We start from the raw sequence: 13,692 nt of genomic DNA, 5'->3' as shown, positions 1-13,692 counted from the left end.
AAAACCACCTTTTCCCTACAGTACCCATGTGCCCATGCATATATAGCATTCTTTACAGGTGTTAGAATATTATGGGCAGATATTAATGACTTGATCACTGTTTGGCTCAACAAATGTCGCAGCATTACTAACAGCAGTGCTTTAGCTGAAAGGAAGCAAGAAATGTGACTCAGGTCTGTTATCCTCCCTTACCTTAAGACGTGTTAAGCTTATGGCACACTCAAATACATCAATGGCCTGCTGAGTTAAGCTAAAATGAAAATCCACAGACAATAACTGTTAATGCTGTTTGTATTCTACTGTTTATCTGCTATTTAATGTTTGAAATAGTGGAACAAAATCAGATTATCTACTGCATCAAAAAACCTACATTTTTGAGTCATTTTATTATCACAACATGTTTGTTTTCTGTCCAAATAGCCAGAACAGTTGTCCAAACAGGAAAAACTTAGAAATACAAACATGGAAGATATCACCGCATTAATAAACTATGAGACTTAATATTGAAAACTTCACTTGGCTGTGATTATGGAATTAATAACCTTGTCTTGGTCCATTCCATCCCATCTGGGGGGAACCAGCAGCATGGGCTGGTACATGTCATAAGGTTGCAGGATGCATGGGTTCACTCCTCATTCATAAAGGACCTGAATTCTTTCTAATCAAGGGCTGTAAGTGGTCATCAGGGAGAGTGTCTACTACAGAAGTTGCAGGACCTCAGTTTATGTTATTTGAGACCACTAATAACCATGAGTAGATAATTCTCACCCTACTTGGAGGTAGAAGGACTAAGACAATGGTGGGAAAGTTAAGAAAAATCCCAGAAATACAACCCAGCTCAGGGACACATTCTGGCTCCTGACAATCCTCTAAAAATGAAAGCAAAGGAAGAAATGGTGACCTGTGGTTGCACTGCTGAGGTTCCCAGGTGAGAAAAGTTCAGAGTTACTCACTGTTTAAACAGTTCCCTCATGTTTTTCCCTCCCTTCCTGTCTGCCCAGACAGAATGAGTTTATCTGTTCCACTCACAAAATGTCTCATCACAGTTATTTAGTACGAGTCATTCTGTAATAAAGTGGGGGTTTTTATGACAATTCTTTATAGCAAGATCCTTTAAGGAGATACATGCTGATCTTTGACCTCTTAAAAGTCTGAGCTTAAATTTTCTCTAGTTTTGATGGGCTGAGTGAGAACTGTTGGTATTACTCTTTTCCAGGTCCCCACACCGGCTGGTCAACAGGGATTAAATTAGCATGAAACAGCTCATCACAGTAGCTTAGCTGTATAGTAGCTGAGCTGTCATAGTAATAACAACAGCATCATAGCGATAACATTAAAATCGCAACTGCAGGTGTGCAAGCAAAGTTCACTACATGTAAAAAAAATCATAGAATTTCTTATCTTAGCCATATATTAGAAAAGACAAATGCTACTAGCAAAATACAAAATGCAGCTCACACAATTACTACTTTTTGACCACGAACTCAAAACAGGAAATCATATATTCGTCATTTCAAACAACCACTATCTATAGCAGGCCTCCGGAAAGCAAACAATCACCATTTGCTGAAAGTATAGTTCCTTGAGAAACATCATTAGAGAAACAAAATATTTTCTCAGTCATGTTATTTGAGACTGGAGAAGAGAATGTGTACAGATACATCACTCTGTGTTTCACAACTTTTGACAGTAATTACAACCACTTACAGTCATAGCTCAGGTCTAGGTTTTCAGAAGGGGAGCAAAGAGTAGGTTAGATAGATATTGCCTACATAAAAATTAAGATTACTGGGAAGACTTTGCCGCTATTTTTTTGTGTGATCTAATGTATTGACATTTTATCAAAACGTTTTGCGTACATTTATAACCTAGGCTTCTTTTTGGGGCCTAATTGTTTTTACGTTATATTATCCTCAGTGAGAAATCACAGAACCACAGAATGGCTGAGGCTGGAAAGGACCAGTGGAGATCATCTGGTCCAAATCATGTACCATTTAGCAGGGCCATTATCCTCAAAGGCCACAGGAGGCTCCACCACAGCAACATTGTATGCTCTAATTTCCCACATGCAAATTCAAGAGAAGAATAATTCTCTAAGTCAGGAAGTGTACATGCAAATAAACCCTGACTTTGGAGTGAGGAGCCAAAAAGATCCTAGAATGATAAACATTTAAAGTTTGACCCCAATGGCATAGGCAAAGAATCTACTTGACTGCCTGGACTTTGTTACACACTTATTAGCAAATCATGTACCAATTTTAAACATGTTCCTAATATGCTGTGCTGCTCTCTAGCCTCACGTCACTTATAAGCAAGCTGCATTGCTCTCCGAGTCTGTACACTCACTCCTATGTATGCCTGCATTAGGTTACTGCTAATGTTGGTCGCTACACTCATTAAAGAGTGAAATATATTTTAACGTACTAGTAAGCCTGTCCTAAGAAGTTTCTAAAGGGGAAGAGAATAAGGGTACAGAAATGTTTCCTTTTGATTTGCTCCCAAGATGCCACATTGCAGAGCCTATTTACAATCAGCCAAAGGCAAAAACACAGCACTGCGCTAACTGCAGGCTGTTGTATGTGCAGAGAAAAGATACAAGAAACAGATTTATGCATTCATGAGATTCACAGGTCACATTCTTGCTACCCTCCAGTAGCTTCAACTAGACAGGATCTCCATGTGTGATATTAGGAAGCAGTGTAATGTGGTTATGCCTTAGCTGGATGGATTTCAGTGCAGGGAGAGCAGTCCGACTTGTCTAACACAATTTAAAATGATTTTATCTAAAAGGATTTTATCTTCCTAATGCCATCTACTGACACTGCAGCCATTCCAAATGGTACCTGCAGCCCTGGAAGAAGGGGCCTCAAGATAAACTTCCATTTGTATGACTTAGGCGAACATGTCTTAACGCTGCTGCTGTGCCCAGTTGTCACTGGGTAGAAAGGGGTACTGTCATGCTTTAATGCTCCTGTGTTTCAAAGGTATGTGTTAAATCCAGTCCACTAGCCAAACTGTAACTTAGCTAAACGTATTCTAAGTGCACTGGCCAACTTAGGTGCAAATACATTGAAGATCTCTCCTCATGTGTCCAAGGCTATGATTTTATTAAATGCACGAGCAAGGGCAAAAAATGCCAGACCTGGATAAAATTACAAAGAATAGATGTCACAACTAACAGCCTGAAGAGAAACCCCCTAGCTGGTTCAAATTCACCTAGGGCATGGTGTCAAGTCAGATAGGGGGTTGTGAAAGTGAATGCTGGGTTACACATTCCCTGTCCACCTCTCCCCTTGCCCTCTTGTGGGCACTGCAGCATCCCTCCACAGTCCTCCCATGGTCAAAAAACAAAACAACAACAACAGAACAACCAACCAACCAACAAAGAGCACAAAGAGCAAAAAAAGCACAGAAAACATTGTCTCTGGAGACATACTATAATCTGCAATTTTTTTGTGGATCACATTTGCCTTTCACCCACGACTACTTTGCAAAATCAACGTAGAAAAGCTGGCAAAGACGCTCTGACTCACCAGGGACATTACCAAGTGAATCATAGTGTAAACATACTTCATTGACAGTCATTTAAAATTCCACATTAAGTTTGATAATCATTAGCAGGGTTTTAATTTCTCTATTTATTTTCTATTCCACACAAATCTTACTTGCTATGGCCTTGGTGATGGCCTGAGAAGAATAATATATGAGGCATTTTTCTGTAATTTTCCTCCACCTTATGTAGTGCTTACACTATAAGGACATCTTTATCCTTTTTGTACATCTATCTAAATACAGTATTCAGAACAAGAAAATCAAGTATTCGTCGCCAAAAAAAGAGAAAATGCTAAAATTGCTGCAAACCTATTTTAAGCCTGTGCCAGAATAAGAGGGTCTCTTACGCATTAAAAGGGTGTATCTAGATTCAAAGTACTGTACATTCTAGGCTGGAAAGATTCAGTATCTACTGCTGCCTTCAGGCAATGAACTTTGATAATTTGAGAATCTCAAAATAAAGAAAACTAATCCACTATCTGGATTTTAATAGCTTTTGGTGACAGAATTCTGTTTTGTGACTTAACGATCACGATGAGAGATTAGTCAGGCAAGTAAAAATCCACCTCCTAACTTCAGTCTGCAAATGGCACTTTATTTACAGTCAAATAAACAGACTGCATGGAACAAAGGAAGCCAGATACAAGCCTAAAGCTTCTGAAGGCCCCTCTGAAAACTTCAAAAGCGTCCGTTTCTCTCCACTGGATGGGCAGGGGACTTGTTCACTTTGGTTTAAACAGGATTACTTCATCAAGCAGGGTGACTCCCAACCTAAAGCTTCAGAAAAAAACAAAAGTTATAAAAAATACCTGAATGGAAATCTTATAGTTCCTTTTATACCAATAAAACTGTCATATCACTTTGCTTTGTATTTTTTTTTTTTTGTGGGAATTCCCACATTTCAGCAACTGTATTCCATCGTACGCAGTAAGAGCTGCAGCACAGAAGTGCAGCTGCTTTTATACTTTTGCACCGCTGTTTTCTTGCTCCTGGTAGAATGAAAAATAATACATGTCCTGACTCTGCACCTTTAAGCCTGAACATGTGGGAATTCTTCTGTAACTATAAATGACGTCTAATGATGTCTTCTCTTTGCTGCTGTTGAAGTACAAGTTGGAGCAAGTTTTTTGAAGTAATGGCTTATATAAAGTACACCCAGTTTGTAATAGTTTTGATTGTTTTTGAAGCAAAATTCAGATCATAAAGTGAGCAAGCAGAAAATACCTATTGAGTAATCAATCATTTAATGCTGTGATCATAACAATAGAGTGACTGCAATCTCTTAGTCGGATTAAGCAGTATAAGAAAGATAAATTTGTTTAATTAATTGGATGAGAAAAAAAATGAAACAATTCTCTGTGTTGGATAATCTGGTTTGCCAAAAAAAGTTTATAGATGATTAATAAAATATACTAAGAATATTATTGGTCTTCATTTTGTGTTGTAGTAAGTGTTCCAATAAATGCTTCATTTTCTTTTAAGTCTAAACACTAAAACTGAATTTTCAGTCATCTGATACTACACAGAAAAGGTAATGCTGCAGTTTGAAATGCTAGCAATATACGACAGAATTTCATAATCATATAGACCCAGTTATGCAAAATCTCATCTCTGATTAAGATATGCAGTCAAATAGAGGCATTTACTGTTGTCATAGTTTGAATTAAATACGTCTAGCAACTGCCATACGGAGAAAAGGAAGACTCAGTGGAATTTGATCACTGAGTCTATAAAGATCCACTTCATCTTAAGCATTAGTTATAAATTTATCTGGTATTAACCTTGCAAGTAGAAAATAATACAATGAAGCAACCTTCATTTTTTTCCCCAATGATACAGTATTTTCTTCTTCAAAAAACTATTAGCTATAAAACAGAAAAAGTTCATTACATAATCCAACTAAAGCTACCATCTGCCTTTGTGAATGAGCCCTCACTCCACTAATGTACCAAGAGAGGAAACAGCCCCTATGCAAAGCTCCACTCTGCCCTGGAACATGGCCACAACCACAATTGCTGCCCACTGTGCAGCACTACGGCTTCAGAAACTCTCCCAATACAGGGCAGCAGAACCCAGTAAACACACACCCAACATCAACAGCGCACCTCTGCCAGGTTCATAACTGAACAGAAAGGACTGCCAAGTTCAAAAAGAAAAAAAAAAAAAAAAGCACAAGAATTAACTCTCTGTATGTTACATAAGGTTTACAAAATAGTGGTAACTCATTTAGGAAAACATCCAAATACAGGGGAATAATAATAATAATAATAATAATAATAATAATAATAATAATAATAAGACAGTAAAGGATTGGGAAGGACTAAACCCGTAGTCACTGAAGAAGACAAAGGCCATGACCTAGCACGACTGCATTACAAACATCCTTGTATAGCTTTTTAGTCCATGTATTGCTTTGGATCAAAAAACCCCAACGGATTATTGTCTGCTTCCTGAAGCAGTTTCATAAATTAGCAGCCAGTAAGATGTGTATAGCCTACATCTCCTTAACAGTTTGGTCTAGTATTTTTTTTTAAAGCTGTCTTCTGGAAATAGTAAATACTTTAAGTTGCATTTCATGTTAACCTGCTCCAAAATAGTTGCTACATAGAAAAGGATTCTACGAAGAAAAAGTTTTCCCTTTAGTCCTAAAGATTTCTTCCTCTAAATAATATACATCAGCAGTGCCCTGGAACCTGCTAGCCCTCAGTGGGGACAGGGAAAAAGAAAGTAGTGGGAGGGAAGAGAGAACTTAACTCTTGGTTTCCTCTGGCTTCATCACACTGTGAATTATACGCTCTAGTTCCAGCTTTCTCTACCTCTGAAGGAATTCTAGGGGCTCTCTTTGGGGTGAGTTTTTTGCAATTGTGCAAGCTCACATTGGAACTCCTTATTTGTCAGGGAACTTGTAAAGGCACTTTTGTCTCACCCCAATGCTCATCTGTTTATTTTTTTTCATTCCTCTGCAAAAATTAGCTGAATTTGGCTAACAGGTTCTAGAGTTAGCAGGGGAATACAGGCATCTACAGGCACTCACATTGTGAATCACCTACTGTCCTTTAAATACTGGCCAGAAAGGTGGAATGAAGGCAGGAAGAGAGAGTAATAAAGTTATGAAAGAGGGCAGTCAAGTAGTATTTGCTTCCTATTAAATATATTCAGTGCTATTTTCTTTAAAAAAAAAAAAAGCTTTTTAGTATAAGAGTATTCTTATCCTAAATACTATTCAAAACCTACTATACTTACTATTCAAAACCTATGTTATCAGAACAATAATTCTCAATAATTCTTCATTGTGCCTTCTGGAAGCCACCAAGTAATTATCACTGCAATGAGCTTGTTTGAGGTGCAAATCTAGCCAAAAAACACTTTTTTCTTTTACCGACATGTTAGTCTTCAGTGTGATCTGCTTTACTCTACTGCTATGTGCATTGTGTACGTGCACAGGTAATGACATCAAACCAAGTCCTTTTTAACATAAAATAAATAGTTCTATATTGGTTGCACTGTTTTGGGATTTTCTGTACATGGATGTAAATACGAAACACAATTTTGTGTATTGCAAGTATACTCATACATTAGAATCCAACTACATATAGCAGAGAAAATAGAGGACAACTTATAATTTAACCAGGAAAGGCTTACTACCCTTCACCTGCAAAAGTCAGGGTAAGTAAAAAAATAATTTCTTATTAGATTTTTGCTGTATACGTCTTTATTACTTGTATTTTTTCTCCAATATGCACAACCTTATCAGTATACACTCACAACAACACTTAGAAATTTTCAGCTCGTAGTGAAGCACTGCTTTTATAACCACAGTTAACCTGTTTTATTTTAAATTGAACATATTTCTTATTGAGAAAAACCCTCTAAATAAAAATAAATAAATAAAAACAGAATGTAAACCTTCAAGAGGAAATCAGAAGAAAAGTATGTGAATGGCACAACACTGGATCTTTCATACTAGAAGTCAGAATATCTAATAATCCTCCCTTTTATTACTTTGTTATATGTCATCATGTTTACAGAAGTCTTAAAAAGGTAAGTCCTGATAACTTTATTCATTCATCTATTTGTTTTATTTTCTTTTATCTTGAGACCGAAGTTTTCTTCCCATCAGCTACAATATATCAAACTATTTAATAATTAACTGAGATTATACAGGTTAGTGTAGAAATAAACTAGAAGCCAAAAAAATAAAAAAATAAACAAACAATGCCCAATGTCTCATTCAGTAATAAATCATCCTTTTTCCTTTCTCTCCCTCCCTCTAGAAAGTCTTTTTAGCTTAGTTGGCCAACTGTGTCTTCATGGAAGTAGGTCAGCTCTGAGCCTGAAAGCTTCTGAGTGTGTGAAAGTCTGAGTCACTGCTTTTGAATTACAGCTGTTTATGAGAAACTGCACTGAAGAGTTCCCAATAACCTGCTATGAAAGCAAACAAGATATAACACAACAAACTGTGAATGAAAAGTAGAAAAGCCTGGGACAATGCTGCTAGTCACTGTCTGTTTTACTGCTTTGGCACTCCTACATAGTACGAGATCTATATAAATTTAGCCACCACTGCATTAGTTATTGTTGAAGACTCTACCTTGATATCTTCCTTTTTTGCCTACATGTTGTCTCCTCCATTCCCAAAGCAGATGAATATGCTGCTCTTCATCTGGAGTTAAGAAATCTCAACAACCTACTGTATATACAAGGACTGATTCCAAAGTCACGCTAAAGAGAAGCTCCTGCTGGACTGACAACTTCCTACATGTTTTTAATAAAGACAGCAAGTATTTGGACCTACTCAGACTTATTATCGTGGCATGTTTCCATCTTTAAATCCAGTGGGAGTAACTTTCTTTTAAAGAAAGCTGACAGGAATTGCATCTTTACAAACTGACTTGCAGCTTTTTTCTTTTCTTCCTTGATCTCGGTACAACACAGGATTATTTCGTCTTAGCTCTTAGGCTCTCACAACTTGTTCTCAATAATACCACAAAGAGATTAAAAGTACACATGGCTAACAAGCTGTACACACATATATGCTACATGTGCAGTTAAGTTACTGGCTTCGCAACTAATGATCATGAAAAGAAGTTTCATATGTTTCCCTGAGACAAAAACTGACTTTTCATGTGGAATTTTCACTCCAGCAACTTCTCTTCCCTCATGCTCACATTATCAGTTGTTGACCCTTTTTTCAAACCATCAATATTTCCAAATATAGTCAGAGCAGCATGTGCTACATTAGGACTGTAAAAGAGGAAATGCATGTCATCATACAGAAACCAATATGACTGCTATCTCTGTATCCTATTTTCTGCATTTGCTCTTTTTGGCTTTTATGAAAGCCTGTTTGTACACAGATGAACACGCATGTTTGTACACAGATACCAAGAACACCAAAAACAATCAAAGTGATCTATATTTTCCTGTGCATAGCATACTCTATAGACTATATGAGAATTTCAGTGTGTGTATCCCATAAGAATATTAAATCATATCATATTATAGCACCTGAAAAGGCTAAATTAGAAAAAGTCTGAGGGACTTGCCTCATGACAGATCCAGTGTCACAGCCTGCAGCATGAGGACTGACGTAACTTGAGAGCAACTCTACCATCACGATCACATCAGGACACCACATTTAATGCCCTGATCCCCTATCTCTGCTTCTCAAGAACTAGCCAGGAGCTCAGCTCTCTGTGCTGTATACAAGAACTGCATCAGCTGTAACAACTTCACTACATTAGCTTCCTGCAACAAAAAAAAAGCCCAAAGCACCACAGGATATATAATACAATAGTTGGAAGAGCTATAATTATCAGAACTTTTGTTTTCCTATAGCAGACTTAATGACTACTTGTATCCACTGGTTGGAAGGGGAGCTCATGGCCCAGCAGACTGAATGGTAGGTGGTCCCAACCACTCACCTGAAATTCATCCTTAATGCACATCGAAATCATCAGTTCTGGCACCAGGCAGAATGTGGACTCATTAAAATCAGAAAAACAATTCAAGGATGCCCAGACTTCAGCAGCTGCCTAACCCAGACTGAACTTAAAATCACCTGTCTCCCAGGTTTTGTAGTGTAAAGTCATATACATACTTAGAATATCATAAAGGTGCAGAAGCACCCCAAACAGCAAAATTATCCTACCTGAGACACACACTGCTATCATGGCCAGTGGTGATGGATGACTCCTGGATTAAATAACTTCTGCTCTAAGTAAGTAAATGATTAAACTAAACAGCTAAGTACTTTTTTTTAACGCACTGCCTATTTTCCAAATGTAAATTACACCAGCAGTCCAAAAAGGCTAGCTCAGAACTCTTCTCCCAGCCCAGTGCCCCAGCCATAAGGCCACAGACAAGATGTGTCTTTGCTTGTCTGCCTGCAGACATGTGCTGGGATGAGCAGAGACCAGTTTCAGTAGCAGAGATTGAGAGTACTTCACTTTGACTGCTTTACTGCCTCGTAGTGAGGATGATTCTGGAAAAGTGAGAGAGGTGAACCCACACTGCAACACACCTCAAGGGATAGCTAAGTCCCAGGTGATTATTATCATTACTTCTCAGGTAGCAACTTGAAAAAGAGCTCAGCTAAACGCCTCCTTCCCCAAAATTGTCCCCAGCCTATACCTCAGGGGAAGGAGACACCTAAAGCAGGTGTCTGAGGAAGACAAAGTTTAAATACCCTCTCAGTCTACTGCTTGACTTCCGGAGGCTTCCTACTTCACATGCAAATATTTCTCACGCACTTTAAAAGTGCCTAAAACTCTCCACTAACTCAGCCACTCTGACTCATGCCAGCCGGGGCAGGGGTGCCGAACTTTGGGTGCTGTGGGGCAGAATCGTGCACTGTCCTAGCCTCCAGACCATACACAGGATTGCAGTGATCTAGATGCTTGTGGTCAGGTGGGTGATGCTATCTCTGATCAGAGTTCAGAAAGAAATTATCTTTTTTGAAAAATGCAGCCATTGTACAATCTGGGCACAAAGAGCAGGGCACATGTACATCTAAGAAGAGTTTTCTAGAGATAATATTTGTTTCCACAAAAGCAGAACAGTTGCTTTTTGTCTTCAGAGAACGAGAGTCTATTGTACCTGTAATCAACTTCTGTGAAAGACAACTCCAGAGACTCCTATTTTCTTTACCTTATTTGTTCAATATGCTGAACTGGTTCTGGGCATTTTGGAAAAGAAAAAAAAAAACAATAACAAAAAAGGGGAACACATAGACATGGTGAAATGAAAGCAAATTTGGCTAGAATAGAACAAATAACGTAACTATTAATTAAGAGAACTACTAAAGGACTGACTACTATCCAAGTAGTGCTGCTGATTTTTTTCCTCTGTTTATTGTTTTGCCCATCTTAATAAGGGAGTTACTTCATTGTCAATAATTTCTGCTGGTCTAAGTTTGACCTGTATATATTGCAAACATTTAAGGAAAGTTTGGATGCGGTGCTTAGGGACATGGTTTAAGGGGTGATGCTGGTGGTAGGGTGATGGTTGGACCAGATGATCTTGGAGGTCTTTTGCAAACTTAATGATTCTGTGATTCTATGAATATTTCTTAATTGTCTAAGATGCACTAGGTGACCAGGAACAAGACACTCTAATTCAGACAGGTCAATATGAAGCAGATACTTTTTATGTTTTACCTTCCTTAGCATATCATAGCATATTACTATTAAGAAATCAGGACACTATTTCTTGGCATAGGCTGTCCTGATTTATACAATTATGTATATACATTTACCTCACTAAGAGAACAGAAGTAGCCAAGCATAGATTTAGACTTAAAGTTCTGTAACTTACCAACTTGTTGTTTTAGCAGTCATGCACTTTCTTTCTTACTCAGAGCACTTTCACAGTCAGAGGGAGACATGCACTCTCTATGGTCTACCAGAATAGTCACAACAGCTGGGAAACTAGAATTGACTGCTACATATGTGGAAAAAGTAGACGTGCCATTTTCTAATCCCTCTGGTTTACCTCCAGGCAGCTGCCTTACTGCAGGCAATGTAGAGCATGGCACCTTCACACCCCAAAAGGTGGCAACATTGGTGCGCTAAGTTCACATAAACCAAGCACAGGTTGATTACTCCTCAGTGAAATAAGTGATCTTACAGATGGTTGAGTTAATACTTAACTGGGCAATCCAGAGAGTCAGGTGGCCTATGCATCTGTAGTTTTAGCTCTACTGATTTCATACAGTTTTGTGTTGCAGCCTTAACGTAGCATCAACTGCTGCCTGCTTTCCTGTACAAGGATCCCATATATGAGATAGACAGATAAAACGTAAAAACCTAAATCAACCCTTCCCTACCACCAGCCCCATCCTCCATTATTCTCTATTACAACTCCATTAGGTAGATCTCATTTAAGAACGACCCCTTCACTGTGCAATATTCTCTCTTCCAGAAGTTTGTTGTTAACAGTAATTTTCCTCTGTTCTTAAGAAATAACTAACCATATTAACCAAGGAGATTTATGTGATTTTAAAAAATATCCTGTATGAACTAAAGGAAGAATGATAAACTTGGAAGCAGGATTAAAAGGGCAAAATAAATCAGGAAGAAGTCAGGAGAGTTCCACCAGAGCTGTTCATAACTTGCACGCCCTTCACCCTGTCTACCAGTGATTTGAAAGGGACAAAAGAATCTGTGACATTTATCACGTGTGACATTCAACCATGCACATGCCATTCAGTTAAACACAAGATGTCTTTGCTCATACAGCAAAGAGTCTGTGTTTATCTTATTTCTTTGCCTGTATAGTTCCTCTTTTAAGTCCTGATTAGTGTGCAAGTCCTACAAGATTTTTGAAGAATATGCATCTCCAGGAGAAAATAAAACTGACTTAGTCCCTGAATAGTATTTCAAGATCCTCAGAGGACTAATTCAAAGTAACAATTGCTGGCACTCAGAATATTGAATTCATTTGCTAATTCAGAAATACCAGCCTGATTTGGAAGTGATGTAAATGTTCACACAGCTTATATTGACTCCGCTGGATGCTTTTAGTATCCTCCACATCCAAAAAATGAGTGCAGCATGAGCAGAAAGAACATTATCTCATATTGCTTTACAGAGATATACACTCACACTCAGTTAACATAGACAGAAATTATCATTTATCCAGCATATTCCCATTCGATTATTTTTATTGTCCTTTTATCAGTGCCATGAAAAGGGGGTATGTTCATACCCCTTTAGTACAGATACATATCAGTATTTCACTTAAATGTGTTATAAATAAAAATCCTGCTCTGTTATCCTTTTTAACAGAAATGAAAACTAAGGCTGAGACTGTTCTCTGATGTCCTTGACTAATTTGATTGGGAACAGTACAGCCAATTTATTTACACGTACACAAAAAAAAGCTTATCAACTCAATTTCTCTTGCTTTGCAGGGTTTTGAAACCCTAACACAGCTCTTTATCACAGGGCCAGGGATCACTTTGTGAAGAAGAAGTCCTAAACATGAACATTGCTAATGGAAATGTCCTAAAGCAAGCAGATAACATGTGTTGGTATGCAAGTTCATGGCTACTCCGATGAGAAGCCAGCCTGTGTCCTGTCTGCATTTCAGCATGGTAACCATGGAAATGGGAACCAGCCTGCACAGAGCCTAACAAAGGAAACCTTGAAATGAAAATAACAACAGTGACGAGAGACTGGCCAAGATTTCTGCTGGGGAAAATGACTTGTCTGAAGATGGATAAACTCCCTTTTACCTGCATTACCCATAAAGGACAGCGTTTTTTTCACATCTACCCATTTGGAGATTAAGACATTGTATTGGCAGTTCCAATTATCGGCCCTCATGAAAATACATTACACAAAGTACATGCAGAAACTACTTTTATTCATTCAAAATTAACAACAGTGAAGAAAGACCACAATGAATAACATTTATATAGTGACTAAGAAACACAATGAAATCAAAAAGTATCCGTCCTTTGACTTCCTAAATGAAAATTCTTTGCAACTGAGTAAATAATAATAATAATAAAAAGCATAGGACAATTCAAAAACTGTTCCAGAATCAGATAGCACATAGTTAAAACTTGTTGGTAAGATCTCATGTTTGCTTTGCCCAAATTATGTACAAATAAACATTAGCTGTTAATGTGTTTAG

The 13,692-nt window shown here is 37.9% G+C and overlaps 1 protein-coding gene across 2 annotated transcripts in view; it reads right to left on the bottom strand.

Moving 5' to 3' along the window:
* The window catches only part of ITGA2 (integrin subunit alpha 2), a 66,316-nt gene that overhangs the window by 47,948 nt on the left and 4,676 nt on the right, over window positions 1-13,692 (bottom strand). The window lies entirely within an intron of this gene.

Source organism: Cygnus olor, chromosome Z (assembly GCF_009769625.2).
Source record: "Cygnus olor isolate bCygOlo1 chromosome Z, bCygOlo1.pri.v2, whole genome shotgun sequence".
NCBI lineage: Eukaryota > Metazoa > Chordata > Aves > Anseriformes > Anatidae > Cygnus > Cygnus olor.
This window is presented reverse-complemented; position numbering and strand designations above follow the sequence as displayed.